We start from the raw sequence: 27,426 nt of genomic DNA on the forward strand, positions 1-27,426 counted from the left end.
AGACACACTCTCACACACACACATACACACACAGGCGTGTATAACCACAGGCAAATAGATTCAGCAATGGGCGCATGCTGTCGTTTCAGTCACACACGCTTCCTAGGTGTCCACAGAGTGACACAGGTCAGTTATATTCATGGTAGTGGAGGTCAATCATAGAGGCCAAGGAAAAGTAGGTGTGTGAGTTGCCCTGTAAGCAAGAATGGCATTGAAAAGGTGACCAGTGGACCTTGGCCTGTTTCTTAAGCATGCATGTGATTTCTTTACACTTCTAAGGGGCAGTTGCCGTGGGAGGCCTGCCACCTGCTGAAAGGAAGATGGCTGACACTTCTGAGCAATGAAGGCCCCGCGGAGTCCTGGATTCAGTGTGGCCTGGCATCCGTGGTGCACCTCATGCTGGTGGATGGCTCAGGACGGTAAGCATTCCTCTGTCCCGCATGATGACTGAGGGTGTCTTTAGGATTTCTGAGACCCACAAGGAGCAGTTCTTCAGCAGGCCATTAAGGGCATGGCTGTGGTCTTTAAGGTTGTCGGCTCACCCACTGCCCAGCCTGTGGTGTCAAATGTCCTGCCTCTTCAAATGTGCTTGGATCGATGATGAGTCCTCCAAAAAAACATTCCTTGGAAAAGCTGAACAAAATGAGTGAGAACTCATACCGTCGTTCTCATCGGAACTGAGGTCCAGCACATTTGCCTCTGCCGGAGACTGTAGGATTGAGGGACAACTTCCACTAGTTCCCATAGGTTCCACCTCCCAGGGCATCCACAGGCCAAAATCTCCCATCACACATAGGTTAGGAACATTCCCTCTGTGCGACGTAGATGGGTGAGAGAGTCATGGGTGAATTGTCTGCTTTGTTATGGTGTGGCAGCCATGGAAGAGTGCAGAAATTTTGCAGGCCTCAAGGAGTGTGTGGCTGGCCTCAGCTTGGTGAGCTCCCAGGAAGGGAGACCCAGATCTTGCAGCAGGTGTCACCACACACGGGACTGGGTCCGGTTTTTTTGCCAAGGAGAGCATGAGGTGTGTGCCTCAGGCAGATCTTTGTCTTGATTTCTGGTTACCTGAGGACAAGGGAGTGCCAAGGTGATGGGGAAGAGCAATGGGTGTCCCAGCAGATATCCAAAGTCTCTTTGGCTCTCCTTCCAGGGTTGGTCACAGGTTCTCCCTGGCAGGGATTTCTTCGCCTCCTGAGCTGTGAGATGCTCGTGGTGCAATGGCAGAGGCCTGGGCGGGAAGGTATTCCAGACAAAAGGTGGTAGAGGGCTCATGTGGACATGTGTGTCATCAGTGGTCTGGGGCTGTCATTTGGCAGTGATGGGCTTTACATAGATTTCTCTGGTGGATGACAGCTCAGCCAGCAGGGGTCATTGAGGGCAGGTCACAGTGAACATGAGGGTCAGGCTGGCACCCACAGCCCTTGGTCACTTCTGGTCTTCATGGCAGAGTAGTGGGCTCAGCTGTTGTGCACATCTTCCTGGAAATGGTCTCTTGGCCCGCCATTGCTGGATGGCCCCACGTGTTGCAGCTCATGTGAGCAACTAGTGCTCTGGATCCACTTTCCCACTTGGAAAGCAGCTTCCATCCCGAAGACATCCAGAGGGAATCTACCCTGGCTCTGGCTCTGCCTCAGGCCTCTCCCATGGCCTCTAGTCACACTTGGGGCTATTCATGAAGGTCTGTGTGTATTCCAGATTCCAGGCAACATATGTGCAATCCCAGGGGCATTGCCACAGAGCGTCTTTTGACTTGGGATGCCTCTGTGCCACTGTATGATGGCGATATTCAAGTGTTGGATTCTGCTACGCCCTGGGGTGATGAAGCATTTCAGTTCCTTAGCCGGTTTGAAGTCACAGCACAGCCAGGACAGCCATGCCATGTTGAAGGGCTTGTGGTTGGCTTAGGAAAGTTGGAAAGGATTGGTGGTTCTGCAGCTCGCAGCTCACTTAGTAGCCACGTGTATCTACACCTGGTGCTGGTGTTGAGGTGGTGTTGACTTGCAGGCATTGTTGTGGGTGGGAATGCGGTCAAGCTGGCTGCATGATGGGACATTGCCTCTGAGGTCAGTGCAGGGAGGCCCTGTGAGGTGACCAATGCAAGGACAATGTTAGGTGGTGTGTCTTGTCCACCTGGCCTTTGGGGCATCAGGTGTGGACGTCCTCTTGGAGAAGCAGCCATTCTCTTCGGGTGTCCTGAGGGCACATGTGGGTACATGGACTGAGTGGAGTGAAGGAAGTCTGTTTCTTGAGATCGTTTGGCTAGGTTGGGAAGACCACCTCTGGCCTTGACGTCATGTTTCAGTGCGACATTCTGAGCATTGGGAAGGTGCCTTCCAGTGCAGGTTTTGGTTGGTTTTCCGCCAGATGCGCCTTACCTGGGAGCAGCAAGAGACAGTGTCTGGTCCCGACATCAGAGGCCCTCTGAGGAGTAGCCTGTATTTGCGCCAGGGGTGTGGTGGCTGTTACACGAGGGACCTCAGGCCTATTTCCACGTGGCCTTGAGGTCAGAGTTCACATCCTACTGATTGAAGGTCTTGAGCCTTTGGTTTGTTGGGGGGATCAGGTCTGGAGGCTGCAGACTATAACCGCCCATTGCAGTGTTGGGAGACACACACACACACACACACACACACACACACACACGTGTGCACAGCCACAGGCAAATACACGCAGCAATGGGCACGTGAGGTTGTTCCAGGCACACACGCTTCCTGTGTGTCCACAGAGTGACACAAGTAAGATACATTCATGGAGATGGAGGCCAAGGAGAAGCAGGCATGCAAGTTGCCCCACAGGTAAGAATGGGATTGAAGTGGTGACTGGTGGACCTAGGCCCATTTCTCAAGCGTGCATTTGGTTTCTTTACACTTCTCAGGGACAGTTGCCATGGGAGGCGCAGGCCTGCTGGAAGGAAGATGGTCGATTCTCCCGAGCAAAGAAGGCCACACAGAGTCCTGGTTTTGGTGTGGCCTGGTATCCACAGTGCACCCCATGCTGGTGGGTGGCTCAGGACGGTAAGCATTCCTCTGCCCCTCGTGCTGAGTGAGGGTGTCTTTGGGATTTCCAAGACCCACAATGAGCGGTTTTTCGGTAGGCCACTAATGACATGGTGATTTCCTCTCCTAGAGTGGATGGTCTGTACCTTTTGCTCAGTGGCACAGCTCTGGGTTCCCCAGGGTGCCGAAGATGTTTAAGGTCATCAGCTCGTCCACTGCCCAGCCTGCAGTGTCAAACATCCTGCCTCTTTGAATGTGCTTGGATCGATGATGAGTCCCCCATAAAAACATTCCTTGGAAAAGCTGAACAAAATGAGTGAGAACTCATACCGTTGTTCTCATCGGAACTGAGGTCCAGCACATTGCCTCCACTTTGGCTTACTGTGGTACACGGCTAACTTTGTCATATTACATGATACTTCACTACCCAGGCATTGGCATTCAATTTTTGTGGTCATTTTGACCATAGTAAAATTCTTTATCATAAATGTATTTGAGAATCATACTTGGGTAGCCCATGAAATTTTTTAGTGTTACTCTTCTTGGAGTCAAGTTGGTTTCACCCTTAATGCTAGGTTTTGGATATTTGTCACACGATTGAATTTTAGCCAGGTTCTGGTCACCAATCACAGCCTTCCGCCAACATTCATAGAGAAAGTTTCCTTGTTTTTTTTATGTTGAGGAAGTACATATTTCATGAATGTTTTTGCTTTTGTTTCAATGTTGGGCTGACCAGCATGTCATCTCTTATCTTATCCTGAACTGAGTAGTGGTACAAGTTTTTGGCTTTCAGCTTCCAGGGCACCAAGTCTTTTGTGCACAAATTGCAAGTATTGAAGCCATGGTGTTGATTGGGATGCTCTACGCCCATGCTCTTTAGTGGCATGATGCCCTCCCAGGTACCTGGAATCCACATGTGCAACTCTATATGTGTGTTTCTGTGAACACAAATATGTGAAGCCATAGATAAGCAGATTTCATATGTACCATAGGAGTCTAGATGACATGGTCTTCCTAACCTATGTACCTGTCTGTCTTTCTGAAGCACACTCATTTCCTCTGCACCTTCCTAGTGTCATTGGCATGGAAGGAAGTCCTTTAACCAAGAAGGATGGTCTTTGTCTTGTGTGATCTTTGAGATGCCGTGAGGCCCCTGGATACAAATGGTGTGGGCTCCTTTGGAGGCTTTTGGATTTCTCCTGAATGTAAGTGATTTCTTCTGAAAGCATTCTGATTTTCCTCACTTGCAGGGGACTGTGTGTAGATTGATGATGACTTACATATATGTGTTATTTTTTTTGGAAAGGTGAACAAAATGAGTGAAAACTCAGTACTGTCATCCTCATCTAACTGAGGTCCAGCACACTTCTCCATCAGGGCCTAGATTTAGGGGGTCAACATCTGTTTGTTTGTCATGGTCTGCACCAAGGCTTAGGATGTAGTTGTCTTTCAGTGAAACTGAGTAGCTGAGTATTTTGTACTCCCCTGGCTGAGAGATACGTTTGTTGAAGGACTTACTGTGAGAAGGTGGGGTAGCATCCTGCCAGTGTGCAGGAGAAGGTAAACCTGCAGGTGCCGCAGGAAGGCAGTATCCAGTTGCCCACCTCTGCATGGCTGGGTCTGTCCTTGATTCATACCTCTTGGGTTCGTCACCCCCCAGAAGAAGACAGTTTATTCCACATGAGGAGACAGCACAGTGCCATTCCTGAGCACTGCTTCAGCTGTCCTTCATCTGTGGCTGGGGACATGGGACTTCTTATGGTATTTGGGTAGCATCAAGGGCTGGCCACCTTGAAGCCAGTGGTGATGCTGATTTGCTCTCTGGAAAGGAGCCTGGAGAAGCTCTCCACAGTGAACTTGTACATCTGTAAGAAGAATTCCAAATTCCATGGCTCAAGAAGGGTAGTGGCTGTGGGAAGGGGAGAGGTCTGTGCGTGCCTTTACCTGGCGTCATTCCATGTGGGTCATGGAGTGATGACTTTGAGGCTCTTTCAGACATTGCAGGGTGCCCAAGGACCATTTCATGATGTCCTGAGGATGGTTTGCTTGGGAGAGCCTGATGTCATTTGCCTCTGAACCACTCAAACATCTTGATGCAGTTGGGGTTTATAAGAGTGTGTCATTCCCCACGTCGTGGTGACTTCTACTTGGAAATGCGACCTGCGAAGGTCTCCTTGCTTATATACCTCAGTGTCTCCTGATATTAGGGTATTTTCAAATTCCTCCTAATTCTTCACAGCAGTCTTGTTTGTGAAATAGTTGTTGTGTGGTAGGACAGGGCTACCATCCACAGGCCAGCGATGGATAGGTGTTGGACTCCGATGTTATGTTCACAGGCAAGTGCCTTAAGATCTTGTTTTCTTAGCTGCAGCACCATAGAAGTCTTGTAGGATTCAGAATGCCTGGTACTCTTATAGGCCCCTGATCTGTACCTGTGTAGTGCACATGGAGGTTGCTTTGTGATGTTTCTGGATGGGAAGAGTGTGAAGGACCTCAGGGGTGAAAATGCCTCAAGGCTAAAGGAAAGTTGACCTTTGCATAGCAAGAGGTTTCCCCTCCAAACTCTCCTCACTGAAGTATCACCATAGCCTTTGTCTTCTCTGATGGCCAAGAGAAGGGTTTTTGAGTTGGAGGTGTTACAAGAGTGGTGTTGAGAGTGTTCTTCATGCTTAGTGCTCTCTAGTTGATGGTGCCTTCAAAATTCATGCCTGCCTCCTACCTTCATGTTTGGGCAAACCTATGCATGTGTGCAGAAAGAAGGGGAGCCCATGGGAAGTAGATACAGATTACTCCACAGCAGGAAAAAGGACATGACCCTTGCCACCTATGCACCTCACTGCCTTTCTCAAGCACACCTGTTTTGCTCCTGCACTTCTTAGGTGGCGTTGGTTTGGAAGGAAGGCCAGTGACCACAAGGGATGATTTTGATCTTGGGAGATTTTTGGAGATTGCAAAGTGCTTCTAAACACATGTGGCGTGGTCTCCTTCAGGCTGGTGGATACCTCAGGATGGTAAGTATTGGTTTTTCAAAGGCCCCTAATGTTCCATGTTTGCAGGTATGAGGACTGTGCATGGATAAATGATGACTTCCATACATGGATTCCTTGGAAAGTTGAACAAAATGAGTGGAAACTTTATACCGTCATCCTCTTCAAACTGAGGTCCAGCACAATGCTTCAACGGGAGCTAGAGACAGAGGTCCACCTCTCATTCATTGACGTGGGTTGCACCAAGGGGTCTGTCCAGGCTTAGGATGGGGTTCTCTTTTGGCAAGGGGGTAGCCCCAGGGGAGTGGGAACTCCCATGCACAGGAGATTCCTTGTGTGAAGGACATCTCTTAGTGAGGCCAGGGTAGCACACACACTGTCTTCAGGACTAGGTGAATGTGCAGGTGGCACAAAGGACTTAGGCTCTGTGTCCCCCAGTTTGTCCTTGAGTCTTAGTTCTTGGTTCTCTCATCATCAGGAGGAAGGCAGGTCTTTTTCGTTGGAAAGAGAGGACAAGGCCACACTTTTGCCTAATTTTTGGCTCATTTTTATCCTTGTCTACATACATAGATTTCTGGTCACCTGCATGCTTCACATCCAGGCCAGGGTGCCTCTATTGTATCCTGTGTATTATGAAGACATACAGTTGGCCTCCTGCCCTAAGCTGGGGCTGATAGGCAACGAGTCTCTGGCTTATCTCAAACCTGGTGTAGGTCAAAGTCTTCCTCGTTAGGGGTGCAGGTCCCTGAGGCTTTTGTGATCAACATTACAGGTGTGCACGGGTATTTAAAGGGATGCTCAACATCAGTTCTCTCTAGTGGGATTGTGTACTCCATGGCCTCCCACGATCCAGACGTGCATCCCCGTGTCTATGCATTTCTGCATCCATAAACAGGTGAAGCCAGAGATGGGCAGATTGCAGATGTACTGCAGGGGGCCAGATGGCATGGCCCTCGTGACCTCTGCACATGTCTGCCTTTTTCAAGCATGCCCATGTTTCATCTGTACCTCCCAGGTGGCGTTGGCATGGAAGGAAGGACTGTGTCTGTGAGGGATGATCATCCTCTCATGTGATCCTTAGAGATGCCAGGAAGCCCCTTGACACATGTGGCATGGGCTCCTTCAGAGGCTTTTGGATCCTTCGTGAATGTAAGCAAGCCCTTCCCAAAGCCCTGATTTTCCTCATTTGCAGAAACAAAGATTGTGCCTGGATCGATGATGACTTCTGTATATACATTCCTTGGAAAGCTGAACAAAATGAGTGAAAACTCTATACCATCATCCTCGTCGAACTGATGTCCAGCACGCTGCTACATTGGAGGGCAGGGAGAGGGGGCCAACATCTGTTTGTTGACATGGTCTACACCCTGGCTTAGGATGTGGTCCTCTTTGGGCGAATGCGAGTGTCTGGGCTTTTTGGACTTCTGTAGCTGAGAGACAGCTTGGTTGAAGGGATTTCCTCTGAGAGGGTGGGGTAAGCACACTGCCAGCCTGCAGAACTTGAAGCTGCAGGTGGCACAGGAAGCAGTAGCCAGTAGCCTTCCTGTGCATGGCTGTGTGTCCTTGATTCATAGCTCTTTGGTTTGTCGCCTCCCCGCTTGCACAGGAATACCATTGCTTTCCTGTGGGGAGAGAGCACATCATTCCTGGACATTTCTTCGGCTTACTTTCATCCTCAGTCGAGGATGTGGGAGTTCCCTTGGTATTTGGGTAGCATCAGGGGCAGGCAGTCATGAAGTGGGTGGTGAGCTGATTTGCTTTCTGCAGAGGAGCCCAGGGAGGGTATCCACATTGAACTTGTATGTCCATAGGAGGAAACCCAAGTCCTGTGGTCCCTGCAGTGTACTGGTGGCGGGAAGGGGAGAGGGCTGTGCATGTGTGTACCAAACAGCATTCCATGTGGGTCGTGGAGCAATGACTATGAGCCTCTTTTGGGAGTTGTAGGGTGCCCATGGTCCATTTCATGATGACCTTGCGGTGCTGGGATGGGAATGAGATTGCAAGTCCCTGTGTTCCTGCCACTTCACAGACTGACTTGGTTTGAGAGGTCTGTGTTCAGGACCCCCTGTGGGATGCTTGTCTGTGTTAGGCATTTGAGCAGATACTGGCCCAGGGTTTCTACCCCTCCATGGTTGCACATACTGCTGGAAGGGCTTGTTGCTCCCTCTGTGTTGATGAGGGGAAGTTTTGCTCGGGAGAGCCTGATGCCATTTGCTTTTGAACTGCTGAGGCACTTCAATGTGGTTGAGGTTAAGAGCGTGTCACTTCCCATGTTGTGGTAACATCTACTCAGAAAAGTGACCTGTCAAGGTCTCTGCACTTAAATTCTCCATTGTCTTGTGATGTTAGGTCATTTTCAAATTCCTCCTAATTCTTCACAACAGTCTTCTTTGTGAAATAGTCATGAAGTTGTATGAGGGTTATCATCCACAGGCCAGTGATGGAGAGGTTTTGTACTCTGTGGCCATGTTCACAGGCAAGTGGCTTAAGATGTATGGTGTTCTCAGGGACAGCACCATAGAAGCCCTGTAGGATTCAGCATGTCTGATGCTTTTCTGGTTCACTGAGCTGCACCTGTGAGGAAGGCCAGAGGTGGAGGTTGATTTGTGATTGAATGTGTTTCTCAATGCAAAGTGTGTGGAAGGAGCCCATGGTAAAAATGCTTCAAGGCCGAAGGAAAGTTGTTCTTTGTGCTGGAACACTTTTTCCCTGCAGCTCTCCCCACTGAAATATCCTCATGGCTGTTGTCTTCTCTGATGGCCAAGAGAATGGCTTCTGAGTCAGGGGTGGTGAAAGTGTGGTATTGAGAGAATTCTTCACACTTAGTGTTCTCTAGTTTGATGGTGTCCTTGAAATGCATGCCTGCCTTATACCTTCATGCCTGGGTATATCTGTGCACACGTCCCCAAAGAGAGGTCACCTGTGGGAGATAGATACAGAATACAACATGGCAGGATGAATGGCATGGCCCTTGCAAACTGTGTACCTGCCTGCCTTTCTCAAGCACACTTGTTTTTCCTGTGCACTTCCCAGGTGGCATGGGCATGCAAAGAAAGACAGAGGCTGCAAGGGATGAACTTCATCTTGGGGGATCCCTGGAGATGGCAGGGAACCCATGGACACATGTGGCATGGGCTCCTTTGGGTGCCGGTGGATCCCTTCATATGGTAAGTGTTCATTTCTCAAAAGACCCTAATGTTCTTCCTTTACAGGAATGAATACTGTGCATGGACCAATGATGACTTCCATACATGCGTTCCTTGGAAAGCTGAACAAAATGAGTGGGAACTCCATACTGTCGTCTTAGCTGAACTTAGGTCCACCAGGGGCTATAGAGGGACAACTCTCATTTTTTTTTTTTTTTGATGCCTGTTGCATGAAGCGTTTGTCCAGGCTTAGGAAGGGATTCTGTTTGGGTGAAGGAGAGTCACAGGGGAGTTGAGGCAATGTGCACAGGACTTCTGTCTACAAGGCTGGGGAAGCATACATGCAGTCCGTGGGACTAGGCGAATGTGCAGGTTGCTCAGGGAGAGTTAAACTGTAGCCTGCCTCTGGGTGGCCAAGATTGTCCTTGACTCCTGGCTCTGGGTTCCCACAACCCCTGGATGAAGACAAGTAATTGTGCTTGGGAAGAGAGAACAAGGCCATACTTCTGCCTTTTTTTTTTTTCATTCTTGATTTGAGAACAGAGGAGTTCCAATCACCTGGCATAGCTTTCATGTTGTGTTCCATGCATTGTGAGTACATGCATATGGCAGGAACACACAGGTTCCCACTGCAAGCTGGGCCTGATAGGCAGGGAGTCTCTAGCTTAACCCCAGCCCAGTGTAAGTCAATGGCTTCCTCATTAAAATTGCATGGCCCTGTAGCTTTTGTGAGTGACATTATAGGTGTCAATGTAAGGGTGTTGAGAGGGATGCTCAATGTCAGTGCTCTTTAGCGTGCTGATGCACTACTACAAGGGCACCTGAGCCATTGTCCATGTGTTTCTGTGTCCAAAATCAGGTAAATCCAGAGTTGGGTATCAACCAGATACACTGCAGGAGACCAGAGGACATTGCCTTTGTGTACTGCACATCTGTCAGATTTTCTCTAGCACACCCATGTTTCCTCTTCACCTCCCAGGTGTAAGTGATGAATTGGCCGGGCCCATGTTGGTGAGGGACAATCGTCATCTCATGTTAACCTCAGAGATGCCAGGAAGCTCCTGGACACACATGGTGTAGGCTTCCTTGGAGGCTGTTGGATCTCTCCTGAACGTAAGCAATTCCTTCCCAGTGCACGCTGATTTTCCTCATTTGCAGAAACAAAGATTGTGCATGGATCGATGATGACTTCCATATATACATTCCTTGGAAAGCTGAACAAAATGAGTGAAAACTCTATACCGTCATCCTCGTCGAACTGAGGTCCAGCACATTACTCCAACAGGGGCCAGACAGAGAGGGCCAACATTCATTCGTTGACATGGGTTGCACCAAGGGGTCCATCCAGGCTTAGGATGGGGTTTCTTTGGGTGAATGGTAGACACAGGGGAGTAGGATCTCCCATGCACAGGAATTCCTTGTTTGAAGGACTTCTGTGTCCTAGGGTGGGATAACTCATGCGCTGTCTAGAGGACTAGGTGAACGGCAGATTGCACGGGAAGAGTTAACTGGTAGCCTGCCTTTGGTGGCCAAGTTTGTCCTTGAGTCCAAGCTCTGGGAACCGAAGTCCCCCAGAGGAAGACAGATCTGTTTGGTTGCGGGGAGAGCAAAAGGCTACACCTTTGCCATTTGTTGGCTCATTTTATCCTTGGCTGAGGATGTTGGAGTTGTGTTTACCTGGCATAGCCTCTGTGCCTATGTGCCCATGTTGTATACTGTGCGTTGTGAGGATGTGTATTTGGCATGAACAGGTAGGCTTCCTCTCCAAACTGGGGCTGATAGACAACGAGACTCTGGGTTATCCCAAACCAGATATAGGTCAATGGCTTCCTCTTTAGGGGTGCAGGGCCTTGATTATTTTGTGACTGGCATTGCAGGTGTTGAAACAAGGATATTGAGAAGGATGCTTAACATCAGTGCTCTTTAGCGGGATGATGCATTCTGAGGGCCGCCATCCCCAAGACAAGCATACTTGTGTCCATAAATTTCTGGGTTCATGAACAAGGGAAGCCAGAGACAGGCATATTCCAGATAAACCACAGGGGGAAGATAGCATGGCCCTCGTGACCTGTGCACCTGTCTGCCTTTCTGAAGCATGCTTCTTTATCCTCTGCACTTTGCAGGTAGTGTTGGTGTAAAAGGCAAACCCGTGTCATGAGGGATGATCACCATCATGTGTGATCCTTGGAGATGGCAGGAAGCCCTGGACATACACGGTGTGGGCTCCTCCGGAGGCTGTTGGAATCCTCCTGGATGTAAGTGATTCCATTCCAAAGCACCCTGAGTTTCCTCATTTGCAGGGATGGAGATTGTGTGTAGATCGATGATGACTTCCATATATACATTCCTTGGAAAGCTGAACAAAATGAGTGAAAACTCTATACCGTCATCCTCGTCAAACTGAGGTCCAGCACACTGCTCCATCAGGGGCTCGAGAGAAAGGAACAACATCCATTTGTTGACACAGGCTGCACCAAGGCTTGGGATAGGGTCTTTTTCTGGCAAAGGAGAGTAGCTGGGAATTTTGGACATTTGTAACTAAGAGACAGCCTGGTTGAAGGCAGCCAGGTGTGTCCTCGATTCGTACCCTTGGGTCCCTTGACCTCCAGAGGAAAGACTATTGCTTCCACATGGGGAGACAGCACAAGGTCATTCCCAGGCACCTCTTTCACTCACTTTCATCCTTGGCAAGGGATGTAGGACTTCCTATGGTGTTTGGATAGCATCAGGGGCAGGCAGTCTTCAGGAGGATGGTGATGCTGATTTGCTTTCTGCAGAGGAGCCCAGAGGAGGGTATCCACACTGAACTTGTATCTCCATAGGAGGAAACCCAAACCGCATGGTCCCAGAAGGGTCCTGGTGGTTAGAAGGGGAGAGAGCTGCACATGCATTTACCACACAGTCTTCTGTCTGGGTTGTGGAGAGATGACTGTGAGCCTCTTTTGGGTGTTGTAGGGTGCATACGGTTTATTTTATGATGACCTTGGGATGCTGGGATGGGAATGTAATTGCGAATCCACATGTTCCCGCAACTCCACAGACTGACTTGGTTTGGCAGGTTTGTGTTCAGGCCTTCTGTGGAATGCTTGTCTCCATTAAGAATTTGAGATGGGGCTGGGCACGGTGGCTCACGCCTGTAATCCTAGCACTTTGGGAGGCCGAGGCGGGTGGATCACCTGAGACCAGGAGTTCAAGACCAGCCTGGCTAACATGGCGAAACCCCGTCTCTACTAAAAATACATAAAAAAATTAGCGGGGCATGGTGGCGGGCGCCTATAATCCCAGCTAGTTGGGAGGTGGAGGCAGAGGCAGGAGAATTGCTTGAACCCAGGGGACGGAGGTTGCAGTAAGCCAAGAGCAGGCCACTTCACTCCAGCCTGGGCAAAAAAGCGAAACTTCGTCTCAAAAAAAAAAAAAGAATTTGAGATGGTATCAGCCCAGGTCAACATGTAGTGCATACTGCTAGTAAAGGTTGTTTGCTGCGTTTCCCTGTGTTGATTTGGGGATGGTTTTTTAAGGAAAGGCTGATGTCGTTTGCCTCTGAACTGCTCAGGCACTTCGATGTGGTTGAAGTGCCTGGTGATATGTGTGTGAGTTCCCGTATCATGGTGACTTCTACTCAGAAAAGCAATCCAGCAGGGTCAGTGTGTTTAAATTCCTCAGTGTCTCATGATGTTAGACTATTTTTAAAATCCTTCTAATTCTTCACAACAGACTTGTTTGTGAAATAATCATCATGTTGTAGGACAGGGCTAGTGTCCACAGACCAGTGATTGATAGGTTTTGGACTCCACGGTCATGTTTGCATGCAAGTGCCTTAAGATGTATGGTGTTCTCAGCCGCAGCACCTTAGAAGCCCTGTGGGATTCAGTGTGTCTGGTGCTTTTCTGGGTCCCTGAGCTGCACCTGTGAGAAAGACCCCCAGGTGGAGGTTGATTTGTGACTGAACATGTTTCTTGAATGCGAAGTGTGTTGACAGATCCTTGCAGTAAAAATGTTCAAGGCTGAAGGAAAATTGCCCTATGCACGGGAAGAGTTGTTTTTTTTTTCCCCCAAAACTCTCCCCATTCAAATATCTCTGTGGTCTGTGTCCTTTCTGATGGCCAAGGGAAGGGCTTTTGAGTCGGGGCACCAAATGAGGGATGTCCAGAGTTCTTCACATTTAGTGCTCTGAAACTTGATGGTGCCCTCAAAATGTATGTGTGCCTCAAACCTTCATGCGTGGGTACTCCCATGCACACATCCTGAAATGGGTATCCCATGGGAAGTAGCAATAGCGTATTCCACAGGGGGTTGAATGGCATGGCCCTTGTGACCTATCTATTTGCCTGCCCTTCTCAAGCACACCCGTATTGCCTCTGTACTTCCTAGGTGGTGTTGGCATGGAAGGAAGCCCAGTGGAGACAATGGATGATCTTGTTCTTAGCAGATCACTGGATGTGGCAGGGAGTCCTAGGACATGTGTGGTGTGGGCTTCTTCAGGTGCTGGTAAGTATCTATTCCCCAAAACCCCCTAATGTTACTCCTTTGTGGGCATGAAGACTGTGCATGGATCGATGATGACTTTCATACATGCATTCCTTGGAAAGCTGAACAAAATGAGTGAAAACTCTATACCGTCATCCTCGTCGAACTGAGGTCCAGCACACTGCTCTTAACAGGGGTTGGAGTGAGGGCCAATTTTCATTTGTTGCTGCAGGTTGCACCAAGGGGTTTGTTCAGTTGTAGGAGGGGCTCCCTTTCTGCAAGGGGTAGTCACAGGGTTGTGGGATCTCTCGTAAATAGGAAATTGTTTGTTTGAGGGACTTCTCTCTGCAAGGTAACACACACACACTGTCTGCAGGACTATGTGAATGTGAAGGTGGCATGGGAAGACAGCCTGTAGCCCGCCTTTGGTGGCCATGTTTGTCCTCGAGTCTTAGCTCTGGGTTCCATCATTCCCTTGAGGAAAGACAGGTGTTTGTGCTTGGGAAGAGACCACAAGGCCACACCTTTGCTGTTTTTTTTCCACTCATTTTCATCATTATTCAAGGACATTGCAGTTCTGGTTAGATCCATAAACAGGGAAGCCAGAGACAGGCAGATAGCAGATATACCATAGGGGGCCAGATGACACGGCCCTCGTGACTTGTGAATGTGTCTCCTTTTTTGAAGCACACTCGTGTTTCCTCTGCACCTCCCAGGTGGTGTTGGCATGAAAGGAAAGGAGGTATCTTCGAGGGAAAATCATCTTCTTGTGCGATCCTTGGAGATGCCATGAGGCCCCTGGACACATGTGGTGTGGGCTCCTTTGGAGGCTGTTGTATCCCTTCTGAATGTAAGTGTCCACTTTCCAAAGTCCTGATTTTCCTCATTTTCGGGCATGAATAATGTGCATGGATTGATGATGACTTCCATATATACATTCCTTGGAAAGCTGAACAAAATGAGTGAAAACTCTACCGTCATCCTCGTTGAACTGAGGTCCAGCACACTGCTCATCAGGGGCTAGAGAGAGGGACAACATCCATTTGTTGACACAGGCTGCATCATGCTTGGGATGGGATCGTCTTTGGGTGAAGTGGAGTAGCTGGGCATTTTGGACTTCTGTGGCTGAGAGACAGCTTGATCGAAGCACTTCCCTATGTGTGGCTATGTGTGTCATCAATTCATACCCTTTGGCTCCTGCACTCCCCAGAGGAATATGGTTACTTCTGCATGGGGACACAGCACAATGTTGTTCCCAGACACTTCTTTGGCTCACTTTTATCCTAAGTCGGGGACATGGGAGTTCTTGTGGTGTATGGGTATCATCAAGGGCAGGAAGTTGTGAGGAGGGTGGCAATACTGATTTGCTTTCTGCAGAGGAGCCCAGAGAGGGTATCCACGTTGAACTTGTATGTCCATAGGAGGGGAAAACCCAAGTCCCATGGCCCCTGAAGCATCCTGGCAGTGGAAGGGGAGAGGGCTGTGCATGCGTGTACCACACAGCCTTCTGTCTGGGTCACAGAGCGATGACTGTGAGCCTCTTTAGAGCTTTGTAGGGTACCCATAGTCCATTTCATGATGACCTCAGGGTGCTGGGATGGGAATGTAATTGTGGGTCCACGTGCTCCTGCATCTCTGCAGACTGACTTGGTTTGGAAGGTCTGTGTTCAGGAACCTCTGTGGGATGCTTTTCCTTGATGCATTTGAGGTGTCTGATGATGAGTGTGTGGGTTTCTATATCCTGGTGACTTCTACTCAGAAATGTGACCCAGCAAGGTCTCTGTGCTTAAATACCTTAGTGGCTCCTGATGTTAGGTTATTTTCAAATTCCTCCTAATTGTGTGTGACAATTCACACAAGTCTTTGTGAAATTGTCTTTGAATTGTATGACAGGGCTAGTGTCTGTAGGCCAGTGATGGATAAGTTTTGGACTCCACAGCCATGTTCACAGCCAAGTGCCTTAAGATGTATGGTGTTCTTAGTCATAGTGCCTTGGAAGCCCTGTAGGATTCAGCATGTCTCGTGCCCTTCTGGGTCCCTGAGCTGTACCTTTGAGGAAAACCCTGAGGTGGAAGTTGGTTTGTGATTGAGCATGTTTCTCAGTGGGAAGAGTGTCAAAGGGAGCCTGGGGTGAAAGTACTTCAGGGCCAAAGGAAAATTGCCCTTCACTCAAGAAGAGGCTTTCCTTGAACCTGTCCCCACTGAAATATCCTCATGGCCTTCATCTTCTCTGATGGCCAAGAGCAGGACTTTTGATTCAGAGGTGGCAAATGAGTGGTGTTGAGAGTTTGTTATGCTTGGTGTTCTGTAGCTGGATGGAGCCCTCAAAATTCTTGTGTGCCTGATAGCTTCGTGCCTGGTTACACCTATGCACATGTCCCAATAAGAGGGGCTGCCCGTGGGAGATATATACATGATACACCACAGTGGGATGAATGGTATGGCCCTTGCAATGTGTGTACCTGCCTGCTGTTCTCAAACACACCTGTTTTTCCTCTGAACTTTCCAGGTGGCTTGGGCATAGAAGGAAGGCCAGTGGCCATGAGGGACAATCTTGGTCTCGGGAGATCCCTGGAAGTGATAGGGAGTCCCTTGAAATGTGTGGCATGGGCTCCTTCAGGTGCTAGTGGATTCCTTAGGATGGTAAGTGTCCATTTCTCAAAAGCTCCAGATATTCCTCCTCTGCAGGGACAAAGACTGTGCCTGGATCAATGATGACTTCCATATATACATTCCTTGGAAAGCTGAACAAAATGAGTGAAAACTCTATACCGTCATCCTCGTCGAACTGAGGTCCGGCACATTGCTCTTACAGGGGCTAGAGAGAGAGGGACAAATTTCATTTGATGATGCCCATTGCACCAAGGGGTTCCATCCAGGCTTAGGATGGGGTCTCGTTTGGGCAAAGGAGAATGGCAGGGGAGTGGAGGCTATGTACACAGGAGATTCCTTGTTTGAAGGACTCTATTTGTGAGGCCAGGGTACCACACATGCTGTCCACAGGAGTAGGTGAATGTGCAGGTTGCCCGGAAAGAGTTAGCCTGTAGCCCACCTCTGCATGGCAGTTTGTCCTTGGGTCCTGGCTCTGGGTTTCCATGTTCCTTGGAGGAGGACAGGTGATTGTGCTTGAGAAGACAGCACAGTGCTATACTTGTGTTGTTTTTCTGCTCATTTCATCATTCATTGAGGACAATGAAGTTGTGATCAGCTGGCATAGCCTTCAGGCCAGCGTGCCCATGTTGTGTCCCATGCATTGTGAGCACATGCATGTGGCATGAACACGTAGGCTGCCACTCCAAGCTGAGTCTGATAGGCAGTGAGACTCTGGCTTATCCTGATCCGAGTGTAGGTCAAAGCCTTCCCATTAGGATTGCATGGCCCCGAGGCTATTGTGAGCTGCACTGCAGGTGTGGAAGCAAGGGTGTTGAGAGGGATGCTCAACATTAGTGCTCTTTAGCGAGATGATGCACTATAAGGGCACCCTGGACCCAGACGTGCATCCTCATGTACATGCATTTCTGTGTCCATAAATAGTTGACGCCAGAGACCGCCAGATTCCAGATACATCGCAGGGGGCTGGATGACATGGCCCTTGTCACCTGTGTACCTGTCTGCCTTTCAGAAGCACATTTGTGTTTCCTCTGCACCTCCCAGGTAGCATTGGCATGGAAGACAGGCCCATGTTGACAATTGTTACCTCGTGTGAGCTGCAGAGATACCAGGAAGCCCCTGGACACAAATGGCAAAGGCTCCTTTGGAAGTTGTTGGATCCCTTCTGCATGTAAGCAGTTCTTTCCCAGAGCGCTCTGATTTTCCTCATTTGCAGGGACAAACACTGTGCGTGGATCAATGATGACTTCTATATATACATTCCTTGGAAAGCTGAACAAAATGAGTGAAAACTCTATACCGTCATCCTCGTCGAACTGAGGTCCAGCATATTACTCCATCAGGGGCTAGACAGAGAGGGCCAACATTCGTTTGTTGATATGGGTTGCACCAAGGGGTCCATCCGGGCTTAGGATGGGGTCCCTTTGGGCAATTGGAAGTTACAGGGAAGTGGGAGCTCCCATGCACAGGAAATTCCTTGTTTGAAGGAATTCTTTCTCCCTGGGCGCGATAACTCACCTACTGTCTGAAGGACTAGGTGAATGGCAGGTGGCATGGAAAGAGTTTGTGGGTAGCCTGCCTCTGGTGGCCAGGTTTGTTCTTGAGTCCAAGCTGTGGATTCCCAGAGGAAGACAGATCCCCTGGTTGCGGGGAGAGCACAAGCCTACACTATTCTCATTTGTTAGCTCGTTTTGTCCTTGGCGGAGGACGTTGTATTTCCAGGCACCCAGCGTACCCTCTTTGCCGCATGCCCATGTTATATCCCATATGTTATGAGGATTTGTGTATTGCATGATCAGGCAGGCTTCTGCTCCAAGCTGGGGCTGTCAGGCAAGGAGTCTCTGGGTTATTCCAAACCTGATTTAGGTCAGTGGCTTCCTCTTTCGGGATTCATGGCCCCACGGCTTTTGTGAGCACCATTGCAGGTGTTGAAGCAACAATGTTGAGAGGGATGCCAAACATCAGTGCTCTTTAGCAGGATGGTTCACCTTGAGGGCCCCTGGCCCTGAGATGAGCATCCCCGCGTCCATGCATTTCTGTGTCCATGAACAGGGGAGGCCATAGACAGGCAAATAGATGTGTCACGGGACTGGATAACATGGCCCTCGTGACGTGTGCAACCTGTCTGCCTTTCTGAAGCACGCCTGTGTTTCCTCTGCACTTCACAGGTGGTGTTGGCGTAAAAGGCAGGCTCGTATCGTGAGGAATTATTGTCATCTTGTGTGATCCTTGGAGATGGCAGGAAGCCCCTGGAAACACATGGTGTGGACTCCTTCACAGGCTGTTGAAACCCTCCTGAATGTAAGTGATTTCATTCCAAAGCACCCTAAGTTTCTTCATTTGCAGGGATGAAACGGTGCATGGATCGATGATGACTTCCGTATATACATTCCTTGGAAAGCTGAACAAAATGAGTGAAAACTCTATACCGTCATCCTCGTCGAACTGAGGTCCAGCACATTACTCCAACAGGGGCTAGACAGAGAGGGCCAACATCCGTTTGTTGACATGGGTTATACCAAGGCGTCTGTTCAGGCTTAGGATAGGGTCTTTTATGGGTGATGGGGGTCACAGGAGAGTGGTGGCTCCCATGTATAGGAAATTTCTTGTTTGAAGGACTTTGTCAGTGAGGGTGGGTAACACATGCATTGTCTGCAGGACTAGGTGAATGTCCATGTGGCCTAGCAAGAGTTAGCTGGTAGCCCGCCTCTGGTTGCCAATTTGTTCTTGAGTCCTTGTTCTGGGTTCTCAGGTCCCACAGAGGAAAACAGATCTGTGTGGTTGGGTGGCAGGTACAAGGCCGCATCTTTGTCATTTGTTGGCTAACTTTGTCCTTGGTTGAGGACATTAGAGTTTTGGTCACCAGGCATAGCCTATGTGCCTTTGTGCCTGTGTTGTGTCCCGTGTGTTTTGAGGACATGTATTTTGCACGTACAGGTGAGCTCCTGCTCCAAGCTGGTTCTGATACCAAAGGAGTCCCTGGCTTATCCTAAACCCGATGTAGGTTAAAGCCTTCCTCCTTAGGGGTTCAGGGCCGCAAGGCTTTTGTGAGTGGCACTGCAGGCGTTGAAGCCATGTTGTTGAGAGGGATGGTCCATGTCAGTGCTCTTTAGCAGGATGGTGTACTGCAGGGGCCCCCAGCCCCGAGACGAGCATCCCTGCATCCACGCATTTCTGCATCCATGAACGGGGGAGGCCAGAGACGGGCAGACGGTAGATATATTGCAGGGGACTGGATGACATGGCCCTCATGACCTGTGCACCTGTCTGCCTTTCTGAAGCACGCCTGTGTTTCATCTGCACCTCCCAGGTAGCATTGGCATGGAGGGCAGGCCCATGTTGGCGAGGGACAATTCTTATCTCCTGTGAGCCACGGAGATACCAGGAAGCCCCTGGACACAAAAGGCAAAGGCTCCTTCGGAAGTTGTTGGATCTCTTCTGAATGTAAGTACTTCTTTCCCAGAGCACTCTGATTTTCCTTTTTTGCAGGGACAAACACTGTGCATGGATCGATGATGACTTCCATATATACATTCCTTGGAAAGCTGAACAAAATGAGTGAAAACTCTATACCGTCATCCTCATCGAACTGAGGTCCAGCACATTACTCCAACAGGGGCTAGACAGAGAGGGCCAACATCCGTTTGTTGACATGGGTTATACCAAGGCGTCTGTTCAGGCTTAGGATAGGGTCTTTTATGGGTGATGGGGGTCACAGGAGAGTGGTGGCTCCCATGTATAGGAAATTTCTTGTTTGAAGGACTTTGTCAGTGAGGGTGGGTAACACATGCATTGTCTGCAGGACTAGGTGAATGTCCATGTGGCCTAGCAAGAGTTAGCTGGTAGCCCGCCTCTGGTTGCCAATTTCTTCTTGAGTCATTGTTCTGGGTTCCTGGGTCCCCTGGAAGGAAACAGACCTGTCTGGCTGGAAGGAGAATACAAGGCCGCATCTTTGTCATTTGTTGGCTAACTTTGTCCTTGGTTGAGGACATTAGAGTTTTGGTCACCAGGCATAGCCTATATGCCTGTGTGCCCGTGTTGTATCCCATGTGTTTGGGGGACATGTCCATTGCATGAACAAGTGAGCTCCTGCTCATTGGTTCTGATACCCACGGAGTCCCTGGCTTATCCTAAACCCAATATAGGTTAAAGCTTTTCTCATTAGGGGCCCAGGGTCCCAAGGCTTTTGTGAGCATCATTGTAGGTATTGAAGCAATGATGTTGAGAAGGATGCTAAACATGCTCTTTAGTGGGATGATGTATTCTGAAGGCACCTGACCCCCAGACAAGCATCCTTGTGTCCATGCATTTGTGTGTTTATGAACAGGTGAGGCCAGAGACAGGCAGACAGCAGATGTATCGCAGGGAGCTGGATGACATGGCCCTTGGAACCTGTGCACATGCCTGCCTTTCTGATGCACGTCCATGTTTTCTCTGCACCTCCCCGGTGGTGTTGGTATAAAAAGCAGGCTCACGTCAGCAAGGGATGATTGTCATCTCATGTGATCCTGGCAGATGGCAGAAGTCCCAGGACACATGGAGTGTGGGCTCTTTCGGAGGCTGTTGGATCCCTCCTGAATGTAAGTGATTCCTTCCTAAAGCGTGCTGATTTTCCTCATTTGCAGGCGCAAAGACTGGATCGATGATGACTTCCATATATACATTCCTTGGAAAGCTGAACAAAATGAGTGAAAACTCTATACCGTCATCCTCGTTGAACTGAGGTCCAGCATACTGCTCATCAGGGGCTAGAGAGAGGGACAACATCCATTTGTTGACAAGGGCTGTGTCAACACTTGAGATGGGATCATCTTTGGGTGAAGTGGAGTAGCTGGGCATTTTGGACTTCTGTGGCTGAGAGACAGCTTAGTTGAAGCACTTCCCTCTGTGCGGCTATGTGTGTCCTTGGTTCATACTCCTTGGCTCCTGCCCTCCCCAGAGGAAGACAGTGGCTTCTGCATGGGGACATAGCACAATGTTGTTCCTGGGCACTTCTTTGGTTCACTTTCATCCTCATTTGGGGATGTGGGAGTTCCCATGGTGTTTAGGTAGCATTGAGGGCAGGCAGTTCTCAGGAGGATGTTGATGCTGAGTCGCTTTCTGTAGAGGAGCCCGGAGAGGGTATCCATGTTGAACTTGTATGTCCATAGGAGGAAACCAGTCCCATGGCCCCTGAAGGGTCCTGGCAGTGGGAAGGGGAGAGGTCTGCATGTGCATTTACTGTACAGCATATTCCATGTGGGTCATGGAGTGATGACTGTGGGCCTCTTTTGGACATTGTAGGGGGCCCACATTTCATTTCATGATGACCTCGGGGTGCTGGGACAGGAATGTGATTGCGGGTCCACATGCTTCTGCAACTCCTTAGACTGACTTGGTTTGGAAGGTCTGTGTTCAGGACCCTCTGTGAGATGCTTGTCTCCATTAGGCATTTGAGCTTATATCAGCCCAAGGTTTCTACCCATCGTAGGTTGTGCATACTTTGCCTCTGAACCACTCAGGCACCTCGATGCAGTCAACATGCCCAATTATAAGAGTGTGACTTCCCGTATCCTGGTGATCTCTACTCGGAAACGTGGTCCAGGAAGGTCTCTGTGCTTAAATACCTTAGTGGCTTGTGATGTTAGGTTATTTTCTAATTCCTCCTAATTCTTCCCAGAAGTCTTCTTTGTGAAATAGTCATCTTGTTGTAGGACAGGGCTAGTGTCCACAGGCAGTGATGCATAGGTTTTGGACTGCGCGGCCATGTTCAAAGGTAAGTGCCTTAAAATGTCTGGTGTTCTCAGCCACAGTGCCTTAGAAGCCATGTGGGATTCAGTGTGTCTGGTGATCCTCTGGGTCCCTGAGCTGCACCTGTGAGGAAGACGCTGAGGTAGAGGTTAAGTTGTTATTGAACGTTTTTCTCAATCTGAAAAGTGTTCGAGCAGCCCAGGGTGAAAAGTCTTCAAGACTGAAGGAAAATTGCCTTTTGTACTGGAAGAGTTTTTCCCCAAAACTCTCCTCATTTAAATATCCCTGTGGCCTGTGTCTTCTCTGATGACCAAGAGGAGGGCTTTTGAGTCAGTGGTGGCAAATGAGTGGTTTTGAGAGAGTTCTTACACTTAGGGCTCTGTAGCTTGATGGTGCCTTCAAAATTAACACATGCCTGCTATCTTCATTCCTGGGTAGACCCATACACCCATCCCAAAAGGGGAGTAGCCTGTGGGAAGCACATATGGGATATACCACAGTGAGTCAAGAGGAATGGCCCTTTTGACATGTGTACCTGCCTGCCGTTCTTAAGCACACCCGTTTTTCCTCTGCACTTCCCAGGTGTTGTGGCCATGGAAGTAAAGCCAGTGGCTACGAGGGACAGTCTTCATCTTGGGAGATCCCTAGAGAGGGCAGGGAGCCCCTTGACATGTGGAATGTGATCTCCGTTGGGTGCTGGTGGATCCCACAGGTTGGTAAATGTCCATTTTCCAAAAGCCCCTGATGTTCCTTCTTTGCAGGGATAAAGACTGTGCATGGATCGATGATGACTTTCATACATGCATTCCTTGGAAAGCTGAACAAAATGAGTGAAAACTCTATACCGTCGTCCTCGTCAAACTGAGGTCCAGCACATGGCTCCAACTGGGGCTAGAGAGAGAGAGACAACTTCGTTTGTTGATGTGGGTTGCACTAAGCCATCCATCCAGGCTTAGGATGGGGTACACTTTGGATCAAAGGGAGTCACAGGGCAGTAGGTGCTCCTGTGCAGAGGAGATTCCTTGTGTGAAGGACTTCTCTCTGTGAGGCTGGGGTAGCATGCACAATGTCTGCAGGACTAGGTGGATGTGCAGGTGGCACAGAGGAGTTAGCCCGTAACCCACCTCTGTGTGGCCAGGTTTGTCCTTGAGTGCTGGCTCTGGGTTCCCTTGTCCCCCAGAGGTAGATAGCTCCTTGTGGTTGGGAAGAGAGCCCAAGGCCACACCTTTGTTGTTCTTTGGCTCATTTTTTTTTCATGGCTGAGGACTTTTTAGTGCCCATGGTGTTTTCGTAGCAGCAGTAGAAGTCAGTTGTCAGGAAGTTGGTGATGCTTATTTTCTTTCTGGAGAGTACCCTGTAGATTGGCTCCATTTATGATTTGTGTGTCCCCAGGGAGAAACTGAAATCCCATGGCTGGTGATGGATACTCCAGGTGGGAATGAGAAAGCACCATACATGTGTTGACTTGGTACCCTAAGATGGGGATGGTCTGCCACATTTTCGAGTCTGTTTTGCATGGTGTGTACTACACATCACAAATGCCATGTTGGCCTTAGGGTGCTGGGAATGGAATATGATCTGATGTCTACATGCGAGGGACTTTCAGCAGATTGCTTTTGTTTCCTGACAGTCTTTGTTCCATCCCCAGTTACATGTTTTTCTCCTGTGAACATTTTATTGGAGTATATCGGGTTGATATCAGAAAAAAAAAAGTGTTGTGGTTATCCCAACATTAAGTGTGGTGATGTAACAGCAGTGTGGATGGTTGCTCAAGTGAACAGCAGCAAAACCAAAATATATTGGTTTACGTAAGTGACCCTATTCTCTCCTATATATGAAGTCTGGTATCACTGATATCACAGATTATCACTGCAATAATCTCAGTGATCCGGAAGCTTTCTCAGGAGGTCTTTTTTAGATATTTTATGTCCTTGTGGTTGTACTCGTACTCCCTGCAGTGCTAAGTCTGGGTCATTCTGCTATCCTAGTGCTACTGGAATTTCTATTGTTTTGGGGGCACTGTCTGGTCATTGTAGATACCTCTCTTGGGGCCCTTTAACAAGAAGTATGTTAGAGGTCAGTTTTGGGCAGTGTTGACCTCCTGCCTAAGGTCAAAGGCAGTTTTCTTCCTAAATCTTATTGCAGGATTCACTGCCCAGGGGTTGTGTGACAGGGAGAGCACAAAATTAGGGTATCCCATGTGGACTTGTGTCCAATATCAAGGCAGTGTTGGATAATTTTCTACATCCACAAGGCTCCCACTGGACTCTTTATGTCCAGCAGACATTCACAGGCCAACTTTTCTCTTACATAGGGGGCCTCATTCCTGCCATGTGTAGCTTCCATGGAACCATCATTCAGGTTTTAAGTGCAAGGATTTCTCTCAAGAGTTTAATTTGTTTCTTTAACACACCATTTTCTTCTCTATAAATTCTGCTTTCTGTGGTTTGTAGCACAGATGAAATTGCCAGGTCATATTCTACATTTCTGCCCAATCTTGGATTAGTGAGCCTTTAAAATATGTTCCTTGATCACTGGCAATGGTTCTTGGAATACCAGACCTTAGTTACAAGCATTGCAGACCTACAGAGGTTTGTAGTTATTTTTAACTGCATGAAGCAGTGGGTTTGTTTGTATCTTGTCACTCATGCCTGTCAGCAAAACTTAGGTGTTACTAAACCAGACCACACCCACGAATTATAGTGCCTCTGGTTCCTTCTGTTACAGGATGCACCACAACGGAATGAATGGCATGGCCCTTGAGACCTGTGTACCTGCTTGCCTTTCTCAGGCACACCTGTTTTGCCTCTAATTCCTAGGTGGTCTGGCATGGAAGAAGGCCAGAGGCTGTGATGGATCATCTTTGTCTTGGGAGATTCCTGGAGATGGTGGGGAGCCCCTGGGCATGTGCGGCACGTGTGGCGTGGGCTTCTTCAGGTGCTGGTGGATCCCTCAGGATGGTAAATGTCCATTTTCCAAAATCTTCTGATATTCCATCTTTGTAGGTACAAAGACTGTGCATGGATCGATGATGACTTTTATACATGCATTCCTTGGAAAGCTGAACAAAATGAGTGAAAACTCTATACCGTCATCTTCAATGAACTGAGGTCCAGCACGTTGCTCCAACAGCGGGTAGATAGGGAAAACTTCCATTTGTTGATGCAGGTTACATTGAGGGGTTTGTCCAGGCTTAGGATGGGGTCCCCTTTGGGCAAAGGGAGTCACAGGGGAGTGCAGCCTCCTGTGCACAGGAGATTCCTTGTGTGAAGGATTTATCTCTGAGAGCAGGGTAGCACACAACTCTATGCAGGAGCAGGTGAATGTGCAGGTGGCACAGGAAGAGTTAGCTGGTAGCCTGTCTCCACATGGCCAGGTTTGACTTGTCCTAGCTCTGCGTTCCTTCATCCCTTAGAGGAAGTCGGTTTCTTCAGAAGGCTTAAATTTGTGGAATTTAGTAGAATATTATCCATATAATGTTCCCAGTGAATGCTAGGCATATCACCCAAGATGGCCAGGCTTCTGGCCATAAACCATAGTAAATAGTATAGTGTGCATATATCCATTAGGGAGAACCTGAAAGGTCCTTTTTTGGCCTTCCAAGGTGAATGCCTGCACAAGCAAGTGAAGCACGCTATCTGCCTGCATGAACCCCCTGTACCTGGCCTGGCCTGGCTCCTCACCATGCCTCCCACTTCTGCTGCCCCTTTGCCTTGCCAGGTGGAGTCTGACTGATTTTTGCCACTGCTGCCACCACAGGCCACCTGGAGCCCCAGCCAGTTTGAGGAAAGTGGCTCTGCTTGATTTTCCTTTTTTCTTTTTTTTTCCCTCTTTTTTCTCCATTTCTGACTTCAGCAGGTCGGACTTGGAGCTGCTGCTTCTGCAGCCACAGATGACTCCCCAGTTTGGAGGGCTGTGGCTGTGGGCTCCCTAAGCATCTCTCTGCAGAGCCCCTCTGTTTTCCATTTTACCAACCATGTCAATAATTAACAGTGGCGGAGGAGTTCATGTCTCTTCCTATTTGTCATTACTCTTCTAACTTGCACAGCTGTACTCAGCTACTGGTTAGAATAAGAGAAAAAGCAGTGGAACCAGGAGGATCCTACAAGAAATACTCCATTTCATTTTTGTTTGTGCACATACCTTTTCTGTTTAAATGTGGACTTTGATTTGATATGCTTCCAGTGCAGATACAGATCCCATATGTAAGAGAGTATGGAGTTGCATAGAAAGAAGACTTGTTATTTTCCTGTACTGTTGATGTTCTAATATATCTTCGTGGTTTTTGCCTCTTCTGGCTTTAGAAGATACACCAAGATGGTTTGCAACATAGCCTCTTCTTATTTTAGTAAGGGACCAAATGTGCATGTCAGTAACAGGTGTTACCTTGAATTGGGGTCAGTGCTTGTGTGACTATATTCGGTGATGTCATTTTCTGTCACACTCAAGTCAAAAAATATTTAACCACTTATTTTTTTATCTCTGGAGGAATAATCCAAAAGATTGTACTGGTAAAGCCAGAACAATTTCCAGTTATGCTAATTGTTTGTATAATACTTAGTTGGCTTTATCTGTGGTTTGTTGGCTTATTTTCCTGTAGCTTTTCAAGATTTTTCTATGAGTTCTGTTAAAGAGGCTGAAAATGGAGCGTAGAAGACATGCTTCGATTTCCAGGATGGTTGTGTTTTCCAGAGAGGCGAAGGTAAACCATTGGCGCAGCCCTGCCTCCCACAGATAATTCCGGGTGCAGTGTTTCATATCTAGACTTGGACTTCTATCCTACTGTACTTCTTTGTGTGCAGGTATTTTGGGGGATAAAATTCTTGTTTTCAGCTGTATAGGTGTCTTGCACATACTCTTGTGATGGTTTGATTTATCCATTGTGTTCAGCACATTTCAGTGAGCAAGATATGGGATTTAATTTCCAGTATAAAATCCGTGACTGCTGGCTGGGTGCAGTAGCTCATGCCTGTAATCCCAGCACTTTGGGAGGCCAAGGTGGGCAGATCACGAGGTCAGGAGATCAAGATGATCCTGGCCAACATGGCAAAACCCCATCTCTACTAAAAATACAAAAATTAGCCATGCATGGTGTTGTGTGCCTATAGTCCCAGTTACTCAGGAGACTGAGGCAAGAGAATCCCCTGATCCTGGGAGGTGGAGGTTGCAGTGAGCTAAGATCACGTCACTGTACTCCAGCCTGGGCGACAGAGACTCTGGCTCAAAAAAAAAAAAAAAAAAAAAGAATGTTATAATTATTTTCAACCTCATGTCTCTGTGTCACACACGGGTCCACAAAGCTGTGTTTTTTTTTTTGTTTTTTTTTTTTTGTTTTTTTTTTTTTTTCAGAGTATTTTCTTTCTTGTCCAGATTAGCTAAATTTGATTGTTCTATGCTAAATTCACTTAATCACTACTCTATTATTTTTGAATTTTTTAGTTCCGTTTTTTCACTTGGTTCTTTTTTTAAAAAAACTTCTACTACCTTTCT

The 27,426-nt window shown here is 48.4% G+C and overlaps 1 long non-coding RNA gene, 16 other non-coding genes and 1 pseudogene across 35 annotated transcripts in view; all 18 read left to right on the forward strand.

Moving 5' to 3' along the window:
• The window catches only part of LOC105739932, an 86,071-nt gene that overhangs the window by 32,890 nt on the left and 25,755 nt on the right, over window positions 1–27,426 (forward strand). For 11 of the 19 annotated variants that reach the window (XR_004030503.1, XR_004030494.1, XR_004030512.1 and 8 more), the window contains 18 exons: window positions 280–419; window positions 2,876–3,014; window positions 3,127–4,201; window positions 5,876–6,007; window positions 6,999–7,132; window positions 9,017–9,150; window positions 10,109–10,242; window positions 11,253–11,384; window positions 13,501–13,617; window positions 14,284–14,446; window positions 16,106–16,239; window positions 17,251–17,377; window positions 18,375–18,507; window positions 19,517–19,650; window positions 20,534–20,786; window positions 22,519–22,648; window positions 24,756–24,896; window positions 26,537–26,738. This is a non-coding gene — a long non-coding RNA (uncharacterized LOC105739932). Of the gene's footprint in view, window positions 1–279; window positions 420–2,875; window positions 3,015–3,126; window positions 4,202–5,875; window positions 6,008–6,998; window positions 7,133–9,016; window positions 9,151–10,108; window positions 10,243–11,252; window positions 11,385–13,500; window positions 13,618–14,283; window positions 14,447–16,105; window positions 16,240–17,250; window positions 17,378–17,422; window positions 17,528–18,374; window positions 18,508–19,516; window positions 19,651–20,533; window positions 20,787–20,831; window positions 20,931–22,518; window positions 22,649–24,663; window positions 24,897–26,536; window positions 26,739–27,426 lie in introns of all 19 variants that reach the window. The other 8 variants (XR_004030502.1, XR_004030507.1, XR_004030509.1 and 5 more) reach the window with 8 other exon arrangements.
• Window positions 592–686, forward strand: LOC115835721. The gene has a single exon (XR_004030747.1). It is a non-coding gene; the product is annotated as a small nucleolar RNA SNORD116 (small nucleolar RNA).
• On the forward strand, window positions 3,258–3,352 carry LOC115835727. The gene has a single exon (XR_004030753.1). It is a non-coding gene; the product is annotated as a small nucleolar RNA SNORD116 (small nucleolar RNA).
• On the forward strand, window positions 4,259–4,355 carry LOC115835733 (annotated as a pseudogene).
• On the forward strand, window positions 6,070–6,161 carry LOC115835732. Its single transcript, XR_004030757.1, has one exon. It is a non-coding gene; the product is annotated as a small nucleolar RNA SNORD116 (small nucleolar RNA).
• Window positions 7,193–7,284, forward strand: LOC115835719. Its single transcript, XR_004030745.1, has one exon. It is a non-coding gene; the product is annotated as a small nucleolar RNA SNORD116 (small nucleolar RNA).
• Window positions 9,213–9,304, forward strand: LOC115835731. Its single transcript, XR_004030756.1, has one exon. It is a non-coding gene; the product is annotated as a small nucleolar RNA SNORD116 (small nucleolar RNA).
• Window positions 10,305–10,396, forward strand: LOC115835708. The gene has a single exon (XR_004030734.1). It is a non-coding gene; the product is annotated as a small nucleolar RNA SNORD116 (small nucleolar RNA).
• Window positions 11,447–11,538, forward strand: LOC115835715. Its single transcript, XR_004030741.1, has one exon. It is a non-coding gene; the product is annotated as a small nucleolar RNA SNORD116 (small nucleolar RNA).
• LOC115835712 lies at window positions 13,680–13,771 on the forward strand. The gene has a single exon (XR_004030738.1). It is a non-coding gene; the product is annotated as a small nucleolar RNA SNORD116 (small nucleolar RNA).
• On the forward strand, window positions 14,507–14,596 carry LOC115835717. The gene has a single exon (XR_004030743.1). It is a non-coding gene; the product is annotated as a small nucleolar RNA SNORD116 (small nucleolar RNA).
• Window positions 16,302–16,393, forward strand: LOC115835711. The gene has a single exon (XR_004030737.1). It is a non-coding gene; the product is annotated as a small nucleolar RNA SNORD116 (small nucleolar RNA).
• On the forward strand, window positions 17,440–17,531 carry LOC115835713. The gene has a single exon (XR_004030739.1). It is a non-coding gene; the product is annotated as a small nucleolar RNA SNORD116 (small nucleolar RNA).
• On the forward strand, window positions 18,569–18,660 carry LOC115835710. Its single transcript, XR_004030736.1, has one exon. It is a non-coding gene; the product is annotated as a small nucleolar RNA SNORD116 (small nucleolar RNA).
• LOC115835706 lies at window positions 19,713–19,804 on the forward strand. The gene has a single exon (XR_004030732.1). It is a non-coding gene; the product is annotated as a small nucleolar RNA SNORD116 (small nucleolar RNA).
• Window positions 20,843–20,934, forward strand: LOC115835709. Its single transcript, XR_004030735.1, has one exon. It is a non-coding gene; the product is annotated as a small nucleolar RNA SNORD116 (small nucleolar RNA).
• Window positions 22,715–22,806, forward strand: LOC115835714. Its single transcript, XR_004030740.1, has one exon. It is a non-coding gene; the product is annotated as a small nucleolar RNA SNORD116 (small nucleolar RNA).
• LOC115835716 lies at window positions 24,959–25,050 on the forward strand. Its single transcript, XR_004030742.1, has one exon. It is a non-coding gene; the product is annotated as a small nucleolar RNA SNORD116 (small nucleolar RNA).

Source organism: Nomascus leucogenys, chromosome 6, assembly GCF_006542625.1.
Source record: "Nomascus leucogenys isolate Asia chromosome 6, Asia_NLE_v1, whole genome shotgun sequence".
Lineage (NCBI taxonomy): Eukaryota > Metazoa > Chordata > Mammalia > Primates > Hylobatidae > Nomascus > Nomascus leucogenys.